At 43.2% G+C, this 23,181-nt stretch overlaps 1 protein-coding gene across 2 annotated transcripts in view; it reads left to right on the forward strand.

Moving 5' to 3' along the window:
- The window catches only part of LOC126188434 (segmentation protein cap'n'collar), an 815,786-nt gene that overhangs the window by 253,278 nt on the left and 539,327 nt on the right, over nucleotides 1-23,181 (forward strand). The window lies entirely within an intron of this gene.

Raw genomic sequence — 23,181 nt, forward strand, 5'->3', positions numbered from 1 at the left:
TGTCTTTCCACGTGAAAAAGGCGTCTTTTTAAAAGCATGCCAACGAATTGGCAGAAAAACTAAATTTCTTTTCTGTGCTGTGAGAGGCATCTTATGTTACCTTCGCTCAGGAAAGGAAATGTCAACGTTGAACACAGTCCTTGCGTACCCTTAAGATACATTTCGGCAAGACGAACGTATTCGTGGAATGGATTAACTACTGGCTTGGGTCCAATACTAAAGACAAGCAAATCCTTCCGACCTGAAAGCGAGGTTAATAAAGTAGAGCAAAATGCACTTGGCAACTCTAGAGCTCTTCAAACAGCACGGCTGTAAAGCCACTACAACTTGTGATCAATCAGGCTTGGTAAAAGCCTTTCTGGGCTGTTTATAGTCAGTTGCTCTCTGCTTAGCGAAGCAACTACTCAAACAGAAGCTGCTCAGTAGCTCATAGCGTTTGAAGTATTTAACACGAAATAATCAGCCAGTTACAGTTTTGATAATTACTTATGACTTTTGTGTTAATGTTTACGACAATGATGCGAAACCCACATGATAGCTGTAACGTCAACGTAAACAGGTTTTCTAGATACTGGCGATAGATGGCACCAGAGGCGCGAATACAAATGACGCAATTTTTGTACATTTCGAGAAAGCGACTCAAGAGCATGTTGCTAACAAAATAAAATAATTGAGGCTACGAAAATTGTCGTATATTTTGAGGAAGACAAAAACCTTGGTGTTTATGCTGCTGCCTTCTGTTACCGTTTCAGGTACCAGGGATTCCAATGCGAGCGTCCTCGTAGCGTAATATTGCCACCATCGGTATGCTTACATTATTGCTGAACATAAAAATCACTTGTTTGATATGTAGACACGTTTTTAAATGGTCTGAAAAGGAATTTACACACAGACATTAATACTTCTGATGTAATCAGCCATTAATCTGTACACCTGCTGGGTCAATTTTTTTTACGTTCAGTAGTAGTAGTAGTAGTAGTAGTAGTTCTTGTTGTGGAAAGAATGGCCCAAAACTATAGTGTGAAAGATATGCAGGTGGTAAAAGATCCTTAACTGAGTAATTTGAGGTGAGGAACTTATGGTCGGAAGTGAATGTTTAGTTACCGGGTGAGATGGCGCAGTGATGAGACATTCGACTCATATTTGGAATGGCGGCAAATCAAATAAACGTTCAGCCATTCAGATTTAATTTTTCCGTGATTTCTCTGAATTGTGTAAGGCGAATGCCAGAACGGTTCCATGGAAAGGGAGCGGCTAATTCCATTCCTCATCCGTCTTCAACCTAAGCTTATACTACCTCTCTAATTATCTCCGTGTCAAAGACCCCGTAAAATTACTACTTTGCCTTCCTTTACATCAGGGCCGGCCATGGCGTGCCGAACTTCACGCGGGCTGTGTGTGGACCGCATGCGTTGTTGGTATGGGTAGTAAAATTTCCGAAGTCACTCGCTTTATTCCACTTTCAGTTGCAACAGTTTTCGATGGATTTGAACGAAGAATATTATTGCAAAGTATGTTGGCTGAGTCAAAGGGCAATTCTCGTACGGTTTCTCCAATTAAAACTCGCAATTTTGAGTTTATGGAGGAAAAATGATTGCAGCAACGAAAATTAGAACATCCATAATGCATCGCAGACGTCGCATTTGAAGTAGGCTTGGCTTGGCTGATACTGCCCACAGTAAGACATTGCAAAGTGAGAAACAACTTCTTTCTGGTTTGATGGGGGGGGGTGCATTCAAAAAAAAATCGCGTTATAGTCCTCTAAGCTGACTGCCGTTAAAGAAAAGCGAGGTTTGATGAATTCATTGTGGCCTTGAAAGAATTAGAAGCATAGTTTCCTAAAAGTTTGGAGCACACTGTCAATCTTACATCTGTTTTCGAACTGGTAACGGGACCGTTTGCCGTTTCAGTTGAAAGTGTCATTGCGCATGTGCGGATGTAACTGAGTGACTTGCAAGGTAATTCTCCTTTTAATGACAAATCCTTTTATGGTATTACTGTCCAGGACGTGTACATTTCTTTTCTCAGGTAGAGTTTCTATGTTTCCATAATGAGGCTGCAAAAATGCTACAATGTTTCCATCGACATATTTGTGTGAAAGGACTCTTTTCAATTATGAAACTAAATAAGTAACTGTTATGTACTAACCTCAGAGCGAAAATCTGAAATTGTTTGCGTCTGTCGTATGTCGACGTTTTGCACCAGATGAAAATTATATTGTTTTTTCAGCACGTTAAAAATAATAAAAAATACTGAAAAATTGTTTTGTTCGTGATCGATGTTGTTGAGAAACGTCAACTATAAAATTCAGTCGTATGCTGCACTCGCAGTTTCCACCTCTTCCCCGTTCAAGCTCTCAGACAGCGTGGCGTGGCAGTGGGGGAAATGTGCAGCGATGAAGTACGCTGTGGTGCTGCCGCTGCTTTAAATCATTAGTACGATGTGCTGCGTAAACGTTTATGCAACTCTTATTCAACAATTCATTTATTTATACCAAAAATGTTGTCTTGTTGTAGCCTTTTTTCACAGAAAGAAGGTTCCTACGTTGTGTAGATTGCAACACTCAAATCAAATGTGCCAATGTAGTAACCTCATTTTCGAAATGGAAATGCAGTGACGAAACGGAACACGTTTCCAAACTAATTTTGGAGTGAGAACTCGCTCTCTGATGCTGCGGTCTGGGATAACACATTAATTCCAGAACAGATATTTTAGTCGTAGGCAGTCTCGTTGTCGGCTTGGTCACTGTTTCATATCTTTTATAATTTTTTTTTTTCAACACACAGTTTTCATCTTGCTTCACTGGCGAGAGACTATGCGGCATTCCGACGAATGGGTGAATGTGTTTACACAGCATATACAGGGTGGTCCATTGATAGTGACCGGTCCAAATATCTCATGAAATAAGCGTCAAACGAAAAAACTACAAAGAACGAAACTCGTATAGCTTGAAGGGGGAGACCAGATGGCGCTATGGTTAGCCCGCTAGATGGCGCTGCCATAGGTCAAACGGCTATCAACAACTTTTTTTTAAATAGGACCCCATTTTTATTACATATTCGTGTAGTACGTAAAGAAATATGAATGTTTTTTCTCTTTGCGATAGGTGGCGCTGTAATAGTCACAAACGTATAAGTACGTGGTATCACGTAACACTCCGCCAGTGCGGACGGTATTTGCTTCGTGATACATTACCCATGTTAAAATTGACTGCTTACCAATTGTGGAAAGGTCGATATCGTGTTGATGTATGGCTATTGTGACCAAAATGCCCAACGGGCGTGTGCTATGTATGCTGATCGGTATCCTGGACGACATCATCCAAGTGTCCGGACCGTTCGCCGGATAGTTACGTTATTTAAGGAAGTAGGAAGTGTTCAGCGACATGTGAAACGTCAACCACGACCTGCAACAAATGATGATGCCCAAGTAGGTGTTTTAGCTGTTGTCACGGCTAATCCGCACATCAGTAACAGACAAACTGCGCGAGAATCGGGAATCTCAAAAACGTCAGTGTTGAGAATTTTTTTTTTTTTTTTCACTTGCCGCCCTGATTTTACGACCCACCACCTAAGTGCTTAAGGTGGGTCTATTTTGACCACTTGGCCGCTACGACCGGTGTGCGGACACTGATGTAGTTGATGAAACTCACACCAGTTCCCGCATCCGGTCGCACCGTTGCCCGTGTCCCGCCACGTGGAGGCGGGTCTGTGCTTTTTTTTTTTTTTCTTATTTCTTTCTTTACTTTGGCAGCTTTCCCAAAACCGATTTAACAAAATTTTTACAAAAATAAATTTTGAATTAGAAGAAGGAAATACAAGGAATAGTTTGGACTGAAGAGGAGAAAAGACGATAGGAAAGGAAGAGATGATAGTCCCACCACCGTAGGGGACTGAGGATGAGCGCCTTGGGATTTATCTTCAAGCCTCTGATCCTCAGACCCCTAACCTTAGCCTAGGAAGTTCTATTCTATTCTATTTATCGCGTTTGATATCTCTATTTATGTTCTATCTGGTTACTTGTATACAGGTTTAGAGTGCCGTGGTAGCTGATGGCAATTGCGACGGTGCGCCGACACTGTTTATGTTTAATTTTATACATTAATCTATTGTCAGTTTTAGGTCTACTTATGTAAGTCTATTGCATGTCAGTTGTTTTATATTGAGACTTAGTTTAGTTCTTCCACACTATGGTGTCTGTCTGGGTGCTGCATATAGGTTTATTGTCTGTGTGGTCTTCTGTTCCTGTACTCTTTGTGGCATTCGTCAGAAATTTTGTCTGTTAGTGCGTTCAGTATGTCCCAAAGTTCAGGTGTTCTGATCGCATCGTATATGTGTTCCTCTGTCTGTAGGTGTTGTATCCCAGGTGTGTTCCTGTGCTGTCTGTATTTCCCGCAGAATAGGATTGTGTGTTCGGGGGTTCCCATACCTCCACATGTACACGTTGATGTGTCTCTAAGACTCACGCGATTTAAGTGCGTGGGATAAGGTCCGTGGCCAGTCAAGAAATGCACCATGCCGCGGCTAGGATCGGCATGTTTCATTCTTAATCTTTCCGTTATGTTCGGAAAAAATGTATAAACTCTCCGTCCTTTATCACTTGTGCCCCATTCCTGTTGCCATGTGTTGATTTTCCATTTTTTGAGGTCCCGCTTATTGTTCAGCGGGGAACCAGTCAATATGTTGACCTGGTCTAGTCTACCCATCTTTAACCAGTACAGAGCGGCCCGATATTTGATTGTGATATCTATCGGGAAGATTCCTAGCACGACACACAGTGCTTCAACTGATGTAGTGCCGAAGGCTCCCGATAGTCGCAGAAGGACGCTTCTCTGCCCTCGCCTAACCGCTGTTCTGTTTGTGGCGAGGTTGAGTCTGTGCGCCCATGTACTGGCCGCAAAGCTTAGCACTGATTCGAAGAGTGCGCAGTGGTAAGTTCGTGTGACTGACAGAGGAAGTCTGTATTGTCCTGAATTAATCCTTGCCAGTTTATGTAGTAATTTTTCTGCCTTGTTTGTTGTTATTCTGATATGTTCATGGAAGTTCAGCTTCTCATCTATGTATACGCCCAAGTAGCGGGTTACCGTCATTCTCTTTATGTTGTTGTTCTGTATTTTAATAGATGGATTGCGTCTGAGTTGCCCTTTGAGCAGTGTGTATGTTGTTTTGTTGCCCGCTATCTTGAGCTTGTTTGTGTTGCACCATTGTGTTATTGTTTGCAGTGTGCCACTCGCCTTCTCCTCTAGCTGGGCTCTTGTGTTTGCTGAGATAACCACCAATAGGTCATCTGCATAGGCGACAGCACCGTCTGTCCTCATATCCTCCTCCAGCAGTTGCAGGAGAGGTTCAAAAATTATGTCCCAGAAGATGGGTCCACAGATCGATCCCTGCGGACATCCCTTGGTAATTTTCCTTATTACCTTCCGGTTGCCCACGCGCCATTCCACTATTCTGTCTCTGCAGTAGTCTAAAAGACTGTTGTATAGGGCTGCGGGTACTTCCATCTGGCGTAACCTCAGAAACAGTGCTGGCCACCACAGGTTGTCAAATGCTCCTGCGATGTCTATCATGATTGCCAAAGAGTATGTTTTATCTGTGTTTTGTGTAATTTCTAAAGCTCTGTTTATTGCATCATCGATGCTTTTCCCTTTCCGAAATCCAAACTGGTGGGGATTCATTCCAAGTAGGGTTCTGTGAGCCTGCAAGCGGTCACATAGTAGCCTCTCTTGGATTTTTGCCATGGTGTTTATGAGGCATATTGGTCTGTAGGATTTCGGATCTGATTGGTCTCTGTCTGATGATTTTCGTATGATGACTGCATTTGAGGTTTTCCAGACTGTCGGTACACGGCCTAGCCTTAAGGCGTCATTTAGTAGTTCTGTTAAGTATGGGGTGATCTGTGGTGCTAGCCTCTTAAGCACTTCTGCATGGATCCTGTCGGATCCAGGTGCTTTTTTATTCTTTAGCTCTCTTATCGCTACCGCAACTTCCTCGTGCGCAAAGGGACAGGTGACGGCGTCGGTGTTATACTGTTCATGAAGTTCTTGTCTGAGTGTGATCTGTTCCTGTGTGTCTGAGTCTGTGGCATCTTTCGGAAGGAGTTTGTTCAGCAGATATTGTGCTGTGTTTCTCCATCCCACTGTCATTGTGCCGTCATCCTGCCGTAGCGTGGTTAATGCCAATGGGGTCTTTATTTTTTCTGTCAGGATCTTGTATTGTTCCCCCCAGATATTCTGTTGTGTGTGTGTGTGGTCAAGTAGCTCTCCCAATGTTGTTTCCTGGTCTGAAATAATGTCTTTTTGAAGAGTTCTTTGGCTTCCCTATATGCAGCTAGTCTTAGTAGTTTGTCTCTTTGTATCCATGTCCTCTGGTATAGTTTTCGTTTCCTTGTCATGTCACGTTTGAGTCTGGTTAATTCGTCTGACCATGGTGTTTCCCGTTGTTTGCTATGTGTGTGCGTAGGTATTGCTGTTTCTTGTGCTGTTTGGATGAGTTGTCAGTTTGTGTGCTCTGTAGTACACGCTTCCCTGTATGTTGTATATATTCTCATTTTGAACAATTTGTTGTAGTCTGTCCCAATTCGCTCTTTTAAAGTTGAAGTGTGTTGTATTGTGTGTGGTGCGGTAATTGTTTGTTGTGAGACTTATTTCTATTATGTTGTGATCACTTGTGGTCAGAGAGTCGTGTATGGTCCATCTTTGCAGTCGTCCTAATGTTCTGTCATTTGCCAGAGTAATATCGATTTTGGTGGCAGATCCGTCTGCACCTCTGTATGTAGGTGTAGGTCCGTCTTCATTTATAATATGTAGTTGTGTCTCCTGTATGACGTCGTTGACTTTCCGTCCTCTGTCGTCCGTTCTGTCCGAGTGCCATAGTGTGGATTTAGCGTTGATATCTGCACATATAATTAGGTTCTTATTTCTAGAATACTCAGCAATGTCTTGTATCATATGTAGGTATGGCTCTATATTGTCACTGTACTGTGCGTATAGTGATGAGACCACCCATGTGTCTCGACCTTTAGTTATTTCTGCCGTGGCCAGATGACTGTTGCATAGCTGCGTAATCTTAGTGATATTTAAAGTTTTGTTGAGGACAACTATGGCAGCCTTGTAGTTTCGTCTGTCTGAGATTGTGACAGCGTCCCAGGGTAGGTTAGTTAAGTTTCCCTGGGTTGTCACGTAAGGTTCTTGCAGGCAGAGAATATCCGCCTGCAAGTCCAGAGCTACTCGCGGCAGTTCTGCACTAACGAGTGTGCTTCTATTAGCATTAAGTTGTATTATTTTCATGGGTGTTTCACATGAAGGTAGAATTTGTGTCCTGTTTGCGAGTAGTCAAAGTCAGTTCTGCCATGTGCCCTCACTTGGTCCTTGTACACTTGGTGTGGGTTATATGTTTCCCCCCTCCGACTACACGCTAGTATGACTAATTTTTCTAGCTCTGCTGGGTCTGTAGGTATGTTTGCGGTCTTTAAAGTCATTCTGTCAGATTGTTCAGTGGTCGGGAAGCATACATAGCTGCCTAGTGGGTGAAGTAGTCTGGTTAGCAGTCTTTGTGCTGTGATGAAAGTATCCTTATATTCTAGCCTACTTAGTCTTAAGTTTAGTTCTACATTGTTGTAGTCAGCATGCCATGGTGTTTGGCCGACTTTTCCCTTCTGCTCTTTTTCTACATATGGGATGATTCCGCTATATTTATCTCGAAGTGCAGATGTCACCGGTGTGGTGTCTTGTTCCGTCTTCAATGGTGGTGAGGCTGATGAGCTGCTACCTGCGGCTCTTCTTCTTTCACCTTTACTTTTTCTTATGTTTACACTACAGAATGCTACATCAACATCGATTGCACCCGAACCATATTCTATGCACCAGGAACTGCATGGCGGCGACTTTGAGCGTCATGTACAGTTCTGCCGCTGGGCACAAGAGAAATTACGGGACGATGACAGATTTTTTGCGCCCCCTTCTATTTAGCGACGAAGCGTCAGTCGCCAACAGCGGTAACGTAAACCGGAATAATATGCACTATTGGGCAACGGAAAATCCACGATGGTTGCGACAAGTGGAACATCAGCGATCTTGCCGGATTAATGCACGGTGCGGCATTATGGGAGGAAGGATAATTGGCCCCCATTTTATCGATGGCAATCTAAATGGTGCAATGTATGCTGATTTCCTATGTAATGTTCTACCGATGGCACTACAAAATGTTTCACTGCATGACAGAATGGCGATGTATTTCCAACATCACAAAGGTACATGTATCACATTGGAACAACCGAAATAAAATGTTCAAACGTACCTACGTTATGTATTTTAATTTAAAAAACCTACCTGTTACCAAATGTTCGTCTAAAGTTGTGAGCCATATGTTTGTTACTATTAACAGTGCCATCTCTCACAAAGCGAAAAATGTGGTCCAACTAAAACATTCATATTTCTTTACATGCTACACGAATATGTAATAAAAATGGGGGTTCCTATTTAAAAAAAACGCAGTTGATATCCGTTTGACCTATGGCAGCTCCATCTAGCGGGTCAACCATAGCGCCATCTGGTTTCCCCCTTCAAGCTGGACAAGTTTCGTTCTTTGTAGTTTTTTCGTTTGACGCTTATTTCGTGAGATATTTGGCCCGGTAACGATCAATGGACCACCCTGTATATCAGAGGTGGACCGCTTCCAGTGGCATAATATTGGGTTTCCATTAAGGAATATCACTCACGCTTGCTTTGGAAGAAACGACCAGGTTTCCAGCTTTCCGGGGAAGCTTTTGGTTCTGTTCTTCTCGGTAAGTCCCGAGAAAAATGCGTGCCCACAGTGTGAAGCGCGCTTTCAACATTCGGAGGTATCGAATGTCAAATGTCAAATATTTTTATCGTAGTAAGGACGTTGCTGTTTGATTCGCTATAAAAATGTTTCCTTAGAACTTGAGAAGTAAAGAGTTTTACTGGTAACATAACTCAGTCGTAGGAAATGGAGTACGCTATGCTGCAGCATTCCTTCTATCAGAACAAAAGTTGTTTGCATTCAGTGCTCGTTTTATTAAAAAAAATACACATCTCCTGTCTGCTGTTTCTGAACCGTCCAACCGAATGGTATAAACATAAAACTGTTACTGAAAATAGCATATGTGATTCCAATTTAACCATCTAATTGCATAATTAATGTCGTTATATAGATTCCGCAGTATAAGTCAAATTTTATGGTTAATTTGAAGTGGCGAAAGGTTCGTACAAATCGACACAGAAGCTTTTAGAACAAGAAAAGGAATTAGGTACTCCGAGAGAGACAGAATTTTCATATTGCATAGACCAGTGATTCTTACACTCCAGGTGCAAGTTGGTCATTGGCTAATATGCACTGAAGAGAAAATTGTATGTAGTGCCTAAATTAAATATTATTTTTGGGGTTTTTAAGAATTTTGTCTCGAGTGATAGCAGCCACATACGTCTTGAACGTAAAATGATGACCTTATGACACAATGTAGTTTGTAAGTGAATCCTAAAATTAAAAAAAAAAAATCTGCCCATTTTTAAGTATACTTTGACTATATAATTTTTGTCGTGTTATTTAAATATCTTTCCTTGAGCTAACTGCAAGCTTTCTCTCTGTTTCTTTCTATCTCTGGAGTCCTTAGTTGAAAGTAAGTTAAGCAAATCTTGCATCGCTTATTCACAGTGGTAGACGAAGCAAACGCTCCGAAAGTAAAAGTACTAAATTACTAGTGAGTGTGAGGTAGCGTGCCATTAATGATCAGTACACTGCTCAAGAACGTAGTTAGCTGTAAAAGTGTACCTCTTCGTCTCTTATATCGGACAAACATTTAGCCAGCACCTGATGCGTGGATTGTGGAAGCTTTCTCTTCAGGTCGCCGATCAAACCTTCCACGACCAATTGGAAGATTAAAAACGTGGGGAATAAAGACATTAGAAACTCGACCATCGGTGTTCTCCCGCAGGCAGTAACAATTACACACTGAATTGGATAGTCGAAACTGTTTGGATTACACTTCACCAGATACACATTAAGTACCTGACAGTTTTCATTCGTTGCTTCAAATCGGCACCGGCCGATATTATCACAAAATACACTCATGAGCCAAAACATTAGTGACCACTGACCACCGCGAGATTGAATGGTTCCTAGTCACAGTGCGGGCACGTGCCACCGTAAGGAAAGTACTGTGTATAAGCGAAGCACATACGAAAGAGGAATCTTCTAGCGAAAATACGGGCCAAAAATAGTGGAAATCCATTGCTCACATGCTACTGTTACGAGCATCTATAGAAAGTGGTTGAAGGACGATGAAACCCCAAGGAGACGACAAGGTGTTGGACTCCACATGTCATCACAGAACGTGGTCGGAGACTTGCCCGCTATCTAAAGCACGACAAACGGCGATCTGTGACAGATACGTTGACATTGTACAGTTCTGGCGCAGACATAAGTGTTCCGAAGCTCACCCTTCAATGCACATTGTTAAACATGCATTGTTAAACATGGGGCTTCGCAGTAGACGAGGCCTACGTGTTCCTATGTTAACCTCACCGTCAGTTAAGACTGCAGTAGGCACGGAATCATCGAGAATGGAGCGTGGATCGATAGAAATGTATGAAAGTCCATCACGCTTGTGGACGTGGGAAGGCGGCTGACAATATAAGTAATGGTAGTGGAGCATAACAGCCATATTTTCAAAGTATTTATTATTCAGACGACTAGTTACAACGCTCATCTTCAGGTCTTGCTACAAAGCAAATAAGTACTTCCAGTCACTGACTCACGTATCGTAGGACCCATACAGTAACTAGGTGCCGTGGAACGCTCTTCGTCAGGAGTACATATCCCTACCGTGTAGTCACCGTAACAGGGGCAGATTTGTGTTGTTGGGGATATTCACTTGGGCTTCCATGGTACACGAGTAGTAACGGAAGGACCATTGTTCCGTAATTTACGACAATTGCTTGAGCCGTACATGGACACCTGGCACAATATACCTTCGGACACCTACCTAGAGCTTGTCGAATCCATGCCACGCAGAATCCCTCCTGCATTATATTCCAAGGTGGATGAACCCGCTATGAAGCCAGTGTCATAATGTTTCTGCTCATTGATGTATATCACAAAATATTACGTTCCGCAACAGAATTAAGGGAACACTTTTTCGAAACTCCCGTAATTTCCCCCATTGCAACACACAAATTTGAAATATAGGTCAAAGGTTCGCACAAGCTACCTCTGTAGTGGTGCAAAAGGTTTGGCACCCTGCGACGTCACCCTCTAGCTTGGCTACGATTCAGACAGCAAGGTGTCGACATATGCGAAAAAGGCCACAGCCCAGAAGTTCATGTGAGGTATAAGGTGAGTTAATGATGTCACATTGGCACCAAATTTCTCCAAAGTTCTGCCCAATGCAGCAAGCGGTACTAGTACTTATCCTTTTCCAGCCCTCCTGCTTTCCTCCCTCCTGTGGCGTGTTCTGGTGGGAGTTCAACATTCACATATGCGTCAATAAAACAGCAGCGAAGGGTCCCTCTAAAAACCCCCCTCCCCTCCTCCCAGCTCTACAACACCCTCAGTGCGACCCACGCATCTTTGGTGAGCAAAAAATATGCCTACCAGAAACTTTGACACCAGATTAAGCTTATCCATTAAGGATATTTCAGAACCCGAGACTGTTTATTCACTGTAAATACGTAAAACTGCAGACAGTCATTATTTTGAAATAGTTCTTTATTCATGCCATGAACTGGTTTTCGAACCTTCTCAGGCTCATCTTCAGATGGTTTTCCAGAATTTGCGTAGCTATTTCAAGCATGATGCTGGATGCTGGTTTGGGACAGTATGGGCGGCTTTGGTTGGTTGTTAGTATCCGTCTGTCTGCTTCCATTGCGATGGCCAGTTGGTACCACATCACCCACTTTTTCACAATATGTATACACTTGTGTCAAGATCTTTGTAACTGGACATCACAATGGAAGCAGACAGAAGGATACTAACAACAAAAGCCACCCATACTGTCGCAAGCCAGCAGCTAGCATTATGTCTGAAATAGCTATGTATCTTCTGATAAACCATCTGAAGACTAGCCTGAAAAGGTTCGAAAAACCAGTTCATGGAATGAATAAATAACTACTTCAAAAAAGTGACTGGTTGCAGTTTTATGTATTTACTTTGACACTAGTTCAGCCTGACAGCTGCTGTAGCTCCTGAAGGTAGAGAAAACCCACACAAGGAGTACGGAAAGGGTTGCCTCAGCCGTAGGTGGTAGAGCAGCTGCCAGGCTGATTTGGTGTCGAAATTTCTGAAGGTACATTTTTAACGAGCTTAGCAAAGGTGCGTGGTGACACTGAGGGTGTTGCCGAATTGAGGGGTCTGAGAGGGACCCTTTTCCATTTTATCCGCTCGCATGTTAATACTGGATTCCCGCGTGATAACGCCACAGGAGGGCTGCTACAGTTTCGTTGAATGGATTTTAAAGGTCCCTAGTGTATCCAGCCAGTAAACGAGAGCAAAAATTGCGCTCGCGCTGCGCTCCAAAGAGGTGCTATCACATTTAGTGGGGGTGCAGCTCTACAGCGTCCCTGGAGAACGGCTGAAATTACCGAGGGTGACATCAGTGTCAAAGATTGTCAAGAACGTCTTCCTGTTGCTCATCACACTGCGAACTGTCGTTTTCAAAGACGAAATTTGTGGGAATCAACGCCGCAGGGAAAGACGTGGTTTCATTGACGCCCTTTATGCCATCAATTGAGGCTTTTTCGTGTCGATTCCGAGCAGCGGCGTATCTGTAATGCTTTCCTCGGTCAGCCAAAAGCAAACCGTGTGATTTCAGTGCTGGGTGTCGCCGTTCTGACCGCCATCGCAGAGAGGTCGAAAGAAGGGGTTGAATCCGGGTAAGAGGGGCTGTGTCGACCTTCTCGTCATATGGTACTTCCACGGTGACGTTCGGCAGAATTATGGTGAAATTTGGTGCCAGTGTGACATCATTAACCCTCCTTACAACTCACATGAACTTTCGGGCAACACGATTTTGCGCCATTACAGCGGAAGGTTGTAGGCGCCTTTGAGCCAAATAGCAAACTTATGCGTCGCAATGGAAGGCTTTCGAAAAAGTAATTTTTTAATTCTGTTGCGCAGTGTTGTTTGTATCGCAAATGTGGTTGTATTGGTTTAGTTCTTTAAATCATTTATTTGTAGCGTTGTCAATCACATGTGGCATAAAATTGAATATGATTACATTGTGTGCTGCAATGGTTTTGCTCAGCAGTGCGAATACTTGAGGTGATTTAGGTTCACTCCTGTCGCAGTGTAAATGTTCTGCATAAAACTGTTGCATATCATTTTATTGGGAGAATTTTAGGAAAGAGGGTTCACCTGTAAAGGAGACCGCATATAAGAAGCTTGTGCGACCTATTCTTGAATAGGTTTGAAGGAAGACATCGAAACCATTCAGAGGAGGGCAGATAGATTTTTTACCGGTTTGTTCGAACAAAACTTTAAACGTTACGGAGATGCTTCGGGAACTCAAATGAGAATCCTTGGAAAGAAGGCGGCATTCTTTTCGGGAAACTATTGAGAAAATTTAAAGAACCAGCGTTTGAAGCTAACTGCCGAACGATTCTGTTCCCGCCAACATACATCGTGAGTAAGGACCAAGAGGACACGAGAAATTAGGGCTCATACGGAGGCATACAGACAGTCCGTTTTTCCCTCGCTCTATTGAGAGTGGAATAGGAGGGAAAATGACAAGTAGTGGTAAAGGGTACCCTCCGCCACGCACCTCACGGTTGTTTGCGGAGTATCTATGTAGATATAGATACAGATCTGTGCAATAATTACAAGCCATTGTCAGTATTTGACATGTGTCGAATGTTTGACGAGTTGTTACATTTGCAAGTTGCGTTATTATGAAAATCAGCTGAGAAATAATCACAGTAACCCCGTTTCATCACTAAGTGTCAACGGGCGAAATTCTTTCTTTCTCTCTTCGTAATAAAAGCTGTGAATAAAAAGAGATTACGTTGAGGTTACTCATCAAGTCGTTAATACAAGGACTAATACTAATCTTATCACATTAAGTTCAGAGGCACCGTGGATAACACAAGTGCCTTTATTGTTCGACAACGTTATGTTCGTAAGTCACACATGCAAAGTATTTAGCTCTACTGATGTAGTTGGATATCTACCGATAAGATTTCTTCTGTACTTAGTAACGGGATACAGCATGCATTGCTTTTTGACACTGGGCATCAGAGTCTACCAAACATCGTTCTACGACTTTCATCATATATATGAAGAGAGTCAGCCGTCTAAGTCGAGAACGCAGTGAATTGATGCACAGTTAAGAAGTAGATCGACATTTCTGTTCATAGGGAAACACTCATCTTATTTGAGAATGCTGTTATAATTCTGCACAGCCTGTGCTCCAGCGTTATCAGTCTGCCTGTTTGCGGTTTCGCCCTGATATATTGTTACGCCCGCTGCCCCCCCCCCCCCCCCCCTTCCCCATGCGAATCTCGGACCTTACCGGGATGGGATGGCTTGCGTGTCTCTGAGGTACAGATAGACGTATCGCAGATACAACCACAACGGTGGAGTCTCTATGGAGAGGCCAACCTAACATTTGTTCTTCACTGTATGCTAGGAGAGCTGCTCTAGACCAGACTTCGGACTGAAGGTAACAAGAACAAAAAGACATTGCTGCAACCGTCATGGCCTGAAGCGCCTTTCGGTAAATAGAAAATGGTTCTCTGCTAACAAGAAATACAGTGAATTGTTGAAAGTCGCGAAGCTAAAACGCTAATGAATTCCGTTTTATTAGAGATTTTTGATAACACGGAGCCTTTTAGCTAATTCACACTCATTTTCAACGTCAATAACATTCAAGTCTACATTTCTTTTGCGTTGTAGTTTGATAAATCGTGAGAATATTTGCGGGTCATAATGTCTGAGATAATGGTCTCTCTTCTGAGCACAGAGATAACTTCTGGAAGGTAGGTATATTCCATATTACCAGGTGGCATATTAGTTGTCGTGTCCTATTACATGTTCGTGTGACTCTAAGAAAACCATTCTCCTCCTACAAAACTGTTCTAGTGAGCAGCCCACCGAATAAAAAAAATCAATTGTAATATTTTAAAATGAGAGGAAGGGAGAAATCCTCGTCTTCCAGCCCCACATCACAATCTATCTTCCCACTATTGTGTACGATTTTGTACACAACGGTAAGAAGAGGTGCACTACAGAGTGGTGCAGCAACTGTCGTCATAGAAAACTGGACAGGAGTAGAAACGATTAGCTAACAAGTTAACATAGCGAACAGAAGGTTTACTTAACTTTTATTCCTCCAAGCATACAAAGACTCATTACAAATAATGTAGCAAGCAACAAAGTCCAGCTGTCACAAAGTCAACCAGGACGAGGCTTACTGTATTAAGCACGAACAGTATGATCATAGCGAAGAGGCTATGAGTTGTTGCCACTGGCAGTCCTATATCGCGGCGAGAGGGGGCTGTCGTTGTCCGGAGCCGCTGGGGGCGTGGTCCAATGGGCATGCACCGTTGGGTCCGCCATATCCCTCGCAACCACTAACGGCGTCAGATGAAAAGTTGCAATTCCATTGCCAACATTGACGCCCATAGGTTGGTATCAGTTCATGATATCCCCCTCTCTGTCTACTTATTCTCTACTTGCTCCTTCCTTAACGGCATCATTCTTTACATTTTTACGGTTTCTATTTTTTTGTAATTCACCTTGACTTTTCGCTCTATTCCTGCTGTTTGAAGGTCACTAATATAAGCTCACTAATGCACTCTCTTTGACCTCTCCGTTCTGCCACCTTTTCCACCAACTTTGTCTCCTCTCACTGTCTTAACGTTGTATTCAATTGACTTGCAGCTCACTCTCCTCCTTCCCTCCCCTACACGCTTTCTTCTTTCCAAACTTGCACAAGCAGTTCTTCATTGCTCGCTAAATGAGGAAACTGCTGCTTCATTAAATTTCGGGTGTACACCCGCATAAATTCAGCTTCTTCTTCTAATTTGTTGCTGAGCTGTTGTTTGGATAGCTAGGAGTGGAGTATTCCATTTAAATGTGTCTCTTCAAGTCTTCCAAGTGACAAAGTGAAATTTAGAAAGTGCAATTTTCGTTACACTGTCCATAAAAGGCAATGGGTCCTTCTTTGTATTCTGGTCTGCTAATCATTTTTAACTTGATACAAATTTTCATTCCTCCGCTAAAGAGTAGAAATATTTCATCGTAACGAAGTTGATCTACTCCATCGCTTGTGACCTCAGCACCGACACAAACAATTATAATCTGCCTTTTTTACTAGTGGTTTATGCGAAACGATTAAGTGAAAACATAAATTTACTGGTGGAAACCCTAAGACATTTTTAACTTAACTGCCGCAACTATTTGCCTTTCCCTGTTGCAAAATAAGGTGCACTAGAAACAGTTACAGCTTCATCACATATCGGTATTTAAACGAGGCCAAAACCATATTGACCCAAAAGCTAAACGAAGCGCAAATAAGTGTAAGGAAAACAATGTGGAAGCGTACAGTGAATTAGAAAATAAAATCTTGCCTACTGATCTGACAAAAACATTGTAGAAATATTTTGTCTTACGTAAAACCAGTACACGAATTAGAATCATCAATACAGTCGCCTAGCGATCATACTGGTAACGAAACTGAAGATCTAGGTAGAAGGCCAAAATAGTGAATTCCATCTTCCGAAATGGTTTCATAGAGGAAGGTCATAGTACGGTTCCTCCTCTCAGTCTTCGTACAAATCGTGAAAATATTGAAATAAGCGATCGCGTAATAGAAACTCAACTAAAATCGCTCATTAGTGGGAATGCATCTAGAATGGCTAAGATAACTTTGAGGTTTTACACAGATCATGCTAAAGAACCTTCTCCTCTTCCAGTAGCAGTTTATCCTGTGTGTGTGTGTGTGTGTGTGTGTGTGTGTGTGTGTGTATGTATTTGCGGCTTACGGATTCTCAACGACAAGGTTATAAGTACCCTTACACACATTAAAGGAAACGAATGTGGATAAAAGTACTAAAATTATTGCCACACATTGAGGGGGATACGTGTATAATGACTCTCATACACTCATACTCACCTCGCTTGCATTGAACCACACAGTCGTTCTATATCAAGCTTCACGCAAAATAGGGGAGATAGTGCCACAGACATGATATGTGAATTGGAGTGGCAATCATTAAAACAAAGGCGTTTTTCGTTGCGACGGTATCTTCTAATGAAATTTCAATCACCAGTTTTCTCCTCCGATTGCGAAAACATTCTGTTGGCACCCATCTACATGGGGATAAATGATCATCACGATAAAATCTGAGTTCGCACAGAAAAATTTAAGTGCTCGTTTTTCCCCCGCGCCGTTCGAGAGTGGATCGGTAGAGAGACAGCTTGAAGGTGGTTCATTGAACCCTCTGCCAGGCACTTAATTGTGAATAGCAGAATAATCACGTAGATGTAAATGTAGAAGACAACGGAGAAAGGGTGAAAGGTGCTGTACCATGGATTAAAATAGAAGTAAAAAGACAGAGTAGCTAAAAGAAAGCCGCAAGGAAATGTGACTGGCTGACCGCTTACAAAAAACATAAGTGAACCAGTCACCCAGTTAACACATTAGGAACATCTCCCTAAAATGTGAAGAAACAAGTGAGACAAATCAGAAAATCTTAAAACTCTCAGCACATTTGTTTGAACGTTACGTAAAATACAAGGCAGATCTGTTGACAAATCCCTCTGGTTGGAAAATAAAACACAGTCTAATAAATGTGGCGCACACTGATCTGTATGCCACAAACACTACACATTGGAGGGTCCTCTCGCTGGAGCATGAAGCGATGTGTCAAAGGGCTGTGGCTTATGCGAAGGTCAATAGGAACCCTCGCCCGATCTGCGTGACCGGAAGGAAGTACACCACGGACGTGTTGTGGGCTTTACAAGATGGAGCTTGTTGTCAGTCACTTCCAACCACTCATCTTCCCATCGACACTTGACTCTGTACTCGAACAGTGAGACGACAGCATGCAGGGAATGGCACTCTGAATTATCTGAGGAACACGACACATCTCCGTTTCGTTCCTCGCAATACACACGTGTCCCGACACCCAGCTGAAGGACCCCTCCTTCCCTAGCCTTTGTAGCTGGAAGAGGGTGTCGTGGATATCCTGGACTACTTTTTCAGCTGGATACAAGCACTGCAGAGACGGCAGGGCACTCAGGGAGTTGGAACAGATGAGGAATTTAGCAGGCATGGCACATCTCATCTGCTCCAGCGCCCTCAAGTTTGCAGACAGTTCAGCATCAAGTAGAGTGAACGCCAGAGGCAACCGAGTCTTGAGGACACTATCTGGGAAAACAACACAGCAATCAAAGAAGTCTCCTTGTTTAGATACGTCCTAGAATACTGTGACATAGTCGAGGTGCTCATTTAAAATGTCGAAAAATAACATATTAAAAACAGAAGCTGGAGTGCAGAAATATGACGGACAAACAAGGATCCTCTGACACACATGAGCTTTAGTTGCAACTGCTTGCTGGTCGGTAGCTAGGGGGAGAGCAGAGGAGTGGTGCACATTATCGACAAACAAAAGTGATCCCTCCCTTGGCCCTTTCCCCAGTCAGGTCATCCATAGAATGTATAGCCCCATAGTACAGGTGTATCAGACGCTTTAAAACGTGTTTCCTGGAAACACAAGCACAGGAAGCGTCCTTGTGTTAACAATTTATTCCTCCACGTGTGTCCTGAACACACAAATGTTCCACTGTAATATGGGAACCACTATCAAAGGTTGCACTTTCACCTTGTCTTTCCGCCATGGAGGGGAGCCCTTAGCGAGTGTCCCCAGGCCATGAGTCATGAGACATTACATAGAAAGGGTATTGGCATCGTCACACTCCTTGCTACTGTCTGTTTTGGCAGCTGAACTTTGTCACAGACTTCAGTTTTTTTACCTGGGGAGGTTTTGGAGCCACAACTGTGGTGGCAGTAGTGGCAGTGCTGGACGATGGATCAGTCTGAACATTTGGAGGAGCAGAGAGCTCCGCAACATTGGCAACAACGGCATTGTCTGAATCTTCTGGGTGGAGATTTGGGCTTCGAGGTAAGTGCAGCAGCACAACTGCATTGACTAACACAGGTACTGGTGATAACACTAACGGCCACCACTTGTGTAGCAGCATCGATCTTCTGAACTGGCTGTTTAAGAACAGATGCAAAGGAGGTAGTGAATGTTGGGAGCTGCAAGGCCTTATAGATCTGTTTGGCCTCACCATATGAGATACAGATTTTTTTGGCCCCACCATACAAAATTCTCCTAATTGGTTTGATCTCTGTATCTTCCTTTCTTCAAGAAGGACACTGCGGTCCCTACTCCAGAGAGGGTGAACCCCAGAATAGATAACACTTTGGAGGAGAAGAACAACCAACTCCTTCGTGGGCGTCCTTACCACATTTGCTACAAGTGGGTTCTCCCTTACAACCTAAGGTAGTGTGCCCAAAGCGCTGGCATGTAAAATAGGTCATAGAGATGGGGACATAATGCCACAAGCTGATTGAAGGAAACCTGCCTCAGCATGCTCCATAAGTTTCGTGTTGCTGAAACAGCTATTCCTCAAATGGTTCAAATGGCTCTGAGCACTATGGGACTTAACATCTGTGGTCATCAGTCCCCTAGAACTTAGAACTACTTAAACCTAACTAACCTAAGGACATCACACACATCCATGCCCGAGGCAGGATTCGAACCTGCGACCGTAGCAGTCGCGCGGTTCCGGACTGCGCGCCTAGAACCGCTAGACCACCGCGGCCGGCAGCTATTCCTTCTTGGACCTACTCAACTTCCAGTTTTTCTCTGGAAATGTCCACCAGGTCTCTGATTGTGACAACACCTTTGCTGTAATTCAGCGTGGTGCGGTGCTCAGATCCAATGGCATATTGCCCTAGCCATTTCGCTTTCTGCAGGTTCGTTGCGTGCAGGGAAGTAGAGGTTTCGACTAATAGTGTCCCCATTGCGTAACTTCTTTACTTATTTTAAGGTCCGCGTAATGCCCCTTAAATCCTTTTGAATTCAAAGAGGCGAGATTTTCTCAGAGGTTCCCTCTCTAGAATTTGGAGGGCTCGTCACACTTACCAGCGGAAGGTGCGAAATCCGGCTGCAGGGTGGGTAAGGAAGAACAGTGCAATCACCTTTTGTGAGCTGTTCTCGGGTTTGTTCACTGACAGGTCTCCGTAGAACTTCTGCAAGCGTCTACGAATATCTGCGGTGCTCTGGTTTTCCGCCAAAAGAAACTCAATGACAGGTCTCTGCGTGGAACACACCTCCGTTACAGACGCCATCTTGAAGGCTACGTATAGCGCTGCCTCCTGTCGGAATTCATGAAACTATAGGGGCTGAAGGGGGAATATTCCACGATGTCCCACATTAAATTCCACATTTTTCCAATCGAAGTTGATCGGAAAAAGAGTGCTACATTAATTATTGAACGCCCCTCCTATATGAGCTCCCCGAGCGTCTCTTCGGACACCCACAGGCGGCTGTCTGTTCGAACTACAGCCAGTTTCCGAAGGTTGTTCCTTCAAGCAAAAAACTTTGGCGTTCATGATTAACTATGACGTCGACCAAACGAGCAATATTGAAGAGGAATTTTCGTCTGCAAATTTTCCCTACTTTCTGCAGGCGATATTTCTGCACGCATCAGAAAGACACCCTGTTGCTTCAAGATGCCATCTGACACTGCATGATATCGCTACGCGCCTTCCCGTCTAATACGGGACTTTGTCATACTGACATAACTGGATATTGTAATGTAAACAGGAAGGACTGGTCGCCTTGGATGGGATGGCAATAGGAGGAGATTAACGTACGTTTTGGTGTGTGGGCATTTTCGTGTCTGAGCTTTAAGGAGATCAACGCAGCTAGGCGTCCGTCACATGAAGAGCCAATGTCCTCGGCCGGACAGGACATGCCAGGACAATGGACGCGGGTGCAGGTCATCTGGATTAGCAAGTCAAAGACACAGCCCAACTTCCTGCGTCCGTAACCCACGCCCCTGCGCTGGCAGAGCTCGCACACCTGACTGCTGCCGTCTGGTTCCCACATGCTCCACCATTGACGTCCCGTGGGAAACTCTTCCTTTTGTAATCTCTTGCATCACAATTAGCAAGTGGTTTACCTGCCTAGCTGCTGTAATGGTTACTATGCTCCATACCTCCAGAACTAATTGTTGTTATTAAAGTAAATATTTTATGAAGATTCTTTCCCTCTCCTTGCTGTTTTCTGTACCTTTTAGCTCAGAGTGCTGGAGAATGAACATGTTAGTTACGGACAATATACTCAGTCTCGTGTTTGAAATCTTGCCGACCTACATCTACGATCTTGTACTAATACTTTTGTGACCCCGGATCATTACTAAAGTAAATATTCCTTGATGGCTCAAATTATGTACTATCAAGGTATCCCTTCTTTCAGTCAAGTTGTGCCACCACAAAGCTCTTTCGTCTCAAGTACCATTTACTACCCAGTAATAAGTTCCTTGGTCCAATCTACCCATCCAGTCTTCAGCGTTCTTCAGTACCACCACATTTCAAATGGGTTCTATTCTCTTCTTCTCCTCACTGTCCACGTTTCACTTCTGTGTGAGGCTGCGCTCAAGACAAATACCTTCAGAAAATACTTTGTAAAACTTAAATTTATATTTCAGATTAATAAATTCGTCTTCTTTTTTATAAATGCTTTACTTGCTGTCAGTCTCCATTTTATATTCTCTCTACTGACGCCATCATCATGATTTTTCTGCCCAAAATGTAAAACTCATACTTCTTCTAGTGTCGTTTTTCATAATCTAATTTCCTCGGCATCGTCTAATTTATTCCAGCTGCATCCCGTTCCCCTCATTTTACTTTTGTTGATGTTAATGTTATAACCTCGCCAATACTGTTTCCATTGTGTTAAATTAATCTTTCATGTTCTTTATCATCTTTAACAGAGAATATCATAGGAAAGCCTCAAAATCTTTTTTTCCTCATTACTGTACTACACAAATGGGACGGGAAGGGTGTTGGATTTCATATGGCGTTTTAATGCTCTATTTCCGTTTGCCGTAGATTCATCAAACATACTTCGCACGTTATCGCCACGAATCTCAACAAATCTATACCTACATCGGTACTCTGCAGACGACTGTGAAGTGCATGGCAAGGGCCCCGCCCCATCGTACCATTTATTATGGCTACGTCTCGTTCTATTCACATATGGGGCGCGGGAAGAATGGGTGTTTAAATGACTCCATGCTTGTTGCAATTAATCTGATCTTGCCCTAACTCTCTTTATAGGAGCGATATGTAGGGTGTTCTAGTACATTCCTAGAGTAGTCATTTAAAACCGGTTCATGAAACTTGTAAGTAGGCTTTCTCTGGACAGTTTACGTCTATCTTCAACAGTCTGCCAGTTCAGTTCTTTTAACATCAGTGTGACATCCGTCTGCGCGTCAAACAAACTTGTGACTATTCGTGTTGTAGCCGAGCGGTCTAAGGCGCTGTAGTCATGGACTGTGCGCCTGATCGCGGCGGAGGTTCGAGTCCTCCCTCGGGCATGGGTGTGTGTGTTTGTCCTTAGGATAATTTAGGTTAAGTAGTGTGTAAGGTTAGGGATTGATGACCTTAGCAGTTAAGTCCCATAAGATTTCATACACATTTGAACACATTCGTGTTGCTCTTGTCTATACAAATTCACCATCCCCTGTTAGTCCCATGAAGAACGGATCCCATACATGTCGGCAATGTAATAGGATGCGTCGCAGGAACGATCCTTAAACAATCTCTGTTGTAGAATGATTGCATTTCCGTAGTATTCTACCAATAAACTGACGTCTGCTACCCGCTTTATTCACGACTATGCCTATGCGATTATTCCATTTCATATCTATACAAGTGTTCGTATGAGTTGACTGGTTCTATCTGCGACCCATTGATATTACAGTCATAGGATTCCATGGTTTCTCTTTTTGTATAATGCACATTTTACGTTTCTGAACGTTTAAACGAAGTTGCCAGTCATTGCACCACTTTGAAATTTTATCCAGATGTGGCTGAATATTTGTGCACCTTATTTCAGACAGTACTTCACCATAGATAACTGCATCAGCT

The sequence above is a fragment of the Schistocerca cancellata genome, chromosome 5 (assembly GCF_023864275.1).
Source record: "Schistocerca cancellata isolate TAMUIC-IGC-003103 chromosome 5, iqSchCanc2.1, whole genome shotgun sequence".
Taxonomy (NCBI): domain Eukaryota; kingdom Metazoa; phylum Arthropoda; class Insecta; order Orthoptera; family Acrididae; genus Schistocerca; species Schistocerca cancellata.